The sequence below is a fragment of the Ursus americanus genome, chromosome 10 (genome assembly GCF_024610735.1).
Source record: "Ursus americanus isolate L20-20 chromosome 10, mUrsAme1.1.p, whole genome shotgun sequence".
In the NCBI taxonomy this organism is placed as follows: Eukaryota; Metazoa; Chordata; class Mammalia; order Carnivora; family Ursidae; genus Ursus; species Ursus americanus.
In genome coordinates, this window is record NC_142136.1 from 26,319,253 (window position 1) to 26,322,485 (window position 3,233).

At 37.0% G+C, this 3,233-nt stretch overlaps 1 pseudogene; it reads left to right on the top strand.

The window, feature by feature from the left end:
* The first annotated feature begins 774 nt into the window (after positions 1–774).
* On the top strand, positions 775–1,540 carry LOC123801144 (large ribosomal subunit protein uL30 pseudogene; annotated as a pseudogene).
* Positions 1,541–3,233: the final 1,693 nt, after the last annotated feature.

The window sequence follows — 3,233 nt, forward strand, 5'->3', positions numbered from 1 at the left end:
AATATTTTCCAGAGGTTAAAAGAACACCAGAAATATGAAGAATCAGCAAGATGATGAATGAAGTAAGCTAAGGGAAAACTAAGGCCATATGGGGAAAGGAAGAGAGAGAAAGAGTGGAAATAGAGGAGATGTGAGAAGATAAAGGAAAAGGAAAAAATGTAAATGTCATCAATAGGAATTAGGATTCCTTTGGGTTTGTGTTTTTCTCCCTTCCCAGTCAGGTGTTCTTGTGGGGAAAATGTGTGCTTTCTTTTGTCCTCTGCTTTCTTCTTTTGTCCTCTTTTCTCACCACTCCTTTTCCCATTCATGTAGCCATTCTGTAATTTTCATTCACTTCGGATTGTTCAGCTTCCATCCTAAAATCCACTATTTTAGAACAGCTTGGCTAAAAGAGTATGATTTTTAAAGATAACTGCTGTTTCCAAGTGTCTCTCTTCTCTCACTCTCTCTGTTTTGTTTGTTTGTTTTCATTTCCTGTATACGGAAAAAATAGTCTCAGGATCAATATAAAAATGAATTTGTATTTGTATTCAAAGTTTTAGACACTTAAAATAATATTTAGAAGGAATACTTATGGAGGAAAAAAAGTTAATATTGTTACTACCCATATAATTTCACCACAGAATAATTGTAGGTTACATAATTTTCACCAATGTTAAAATTATTGGTAGAACGTAATCCCCCCCTATTAAGATAGCTCAACTTTGAAAATTTCTTTGGGATTAAATTAAGTTTAATTTTATTTAAAATTAGTAAGATGGCTTTTCTGGCTGGAACCATGGAGGGTGCAGAAGAGAAGAAAAAGAAGGTTCCTGCTGTGCTAGAAACCCTTAAGAAAAAGCAAAGGAATTTCTTAGAGTTGAAGATCAACAGTCTGAGAAAGAAGTTTGCCCAACAGGTGCTTTGAATGGCAAGGAAGAAGCTTATCTATGAAAAAGCTAAGTATTACCACAAGGAATATAGGCAGATGTACAGAACTGAGATTCGAATGGCTGGGATGGCAAGAAAAGCTGGCAGCTTCTACATTCCTGGGGAACCCAGATTGGCCTTTGTCACCAGGATCAGAGGTCTCAATGGTGTGAGCCCAAAGGTTTGAAAGGTGTTGCAGCTTCTTTGCCTTTGCCAGATCTTCAGTGGCACCTTTGTTAAGCTCAACAAGGCTTCTATTAGCATGCTAAGGATTGTGGAAGTATATATAGCATGGGGATACCCAAACCTGAAGTCGATGAATGAATTGATCTCTAAGCGTGGTTTGGCAAAATCAATAAGAAGAGAATTGCCCTGACAGATCTCACATTGATTGCTCAGTCTCTTGGTAAACATGGTTTCGTCTGCATGGAGGATGTGATTCACGAGATCTGTACTGTTGGAGAACATTTCAAAGAAACCAACAGCTTCTTAGGTCCTCCAAATTATCTTCTCCATGAGGGGGAAAGGAGAAAAAGACCGCCCATTTTGTAGAAGGTGGAGATGCTGGCAACAGGGAAGATCAGATCAGTAGGCTTATTAGAAGGATGAACTAAGGTATCTAACATGATTATTTTTGTAATCTGGTCAGTTAACAAATGGCTACTTTCAAATTGAAAAAATAAATAAGTAAAAAATAAAATTAGTAAGATGAACAAATCATTTATCACAGAAGTGATTATTTTATCCATGCATAACCCTAAAGCACCCTGATCTGCTCACCTCATTCAGGGAGTTAATTGTTTTTGAGATATAGGCATAAGTAAAATGTGAGCCGTGTTGGAAATAAACTCTGGAATTTCATTGAATACGAATTACAAGTTTTCTAATAAATGCAAAATTTAATCTGCCTTACCTCAAACCTCAGAGTAATGTCTATCCATTCAACCTTAATAATGTTACACATTGGCACCGTAAAATATTTTCAAGTTTTGAATGATACATTCTAGCCATTAATTCTCGTATCAAAACCATATTAAATAAGTCACTCTTCCCATTTTAAGTATGTGACAGGGGTATAGAATGTTAAATTGCTTGACCATTGAGTCAATATCAATTCGTTAGTAGAATAATGAGTAGAATCCAGTGAACACTATTTTGTCTGTTGCTTAAATAATTTACTAATGGTGATGTGCCTTTAGGAAATGTAGTAAGTAATATCATTTTATGATATGTGAGCAATGAGTTATAGGATGATAATTGTCTAATTGTCTTACGCTCTGGAAATAATATAATCACTTACTTACATAGGGAAAATTAACTGGAAATTTGGAAAATATCCCTTAAATGTATCAAAGAGTAATTTAAGAGGAGAAAGTGATGTAGGCAGGCTGGGTCCAAGAACCAGGGGAGGGTCCCACGTGACCAGCCAAGAGGGTCCTTGGCTTCATGCAGGATAGAAACCAAACCTGAGCCAGAGAAAGTGAAAACAGTTTTTTGAATAGCATGAGTGACAGAGAATAGCAGATGGAGTTTCTGGGAGACTTGGAAAGGAAAGGAGAATGAGTCTTATTGTTGCTTGGGCCTACGGGTTTTTATTGGAAACGGGTCTAGGATATGTGTTTCTTCAGGAATGCACAGTAGGGTCCAATCACAAGTGAGCGTCAGGTGAGCAATAGGTGTTCGTCCATAAATTACTGAAGGTAGGGGTACTGATGCCAGCATCAGCAGTGGTGTATTTGAAGCTAATGTTCTGGAACATGTTTGGGTTCTGGCTCTTCTTAGGTGTTATCAGGTGTTTGGGGCCTAGGACAAAACTCAGAGAATGATTAACTTTCTTGCTTTCTCCTTGAAATGGGAACATAGCTTCTTTGGCTTATTCAGAGGCAAAATATAGAAGACGAGTAAATGGGGACTCGCAGGAAAACAGCAGAGACGGAGCCTTTCCTCAGATGGAGTCCCTTCAGCGTTCCTAGTTCAAAAGGAAATTTTGAATATTAGTTTACATTAATCTCATGAAATAGTTTGTTTTCATTTGTGGAAGTAGATAGTTTGTCTTCATTTGTGGAAGTATAGAAAAATTCCTTCTTAAAATGATTTGCTAGTTCACAACCTTTGCATTGATTACACTTGAAAAAGGACACAAGATCATGATTAATGTTGAATGAAATCCTGTTATATATCAGGCACTTTACATATGCTATCACAGTCAATGCTCACCACAGCCCCTTTAGGGAAGAACTAATAAATTTATTTTCCAGTGATGAAACAGGAGGTCCTAAGGAGTACCTTATTTGAACGAATCTGAAACTAACCTCATTCACTGG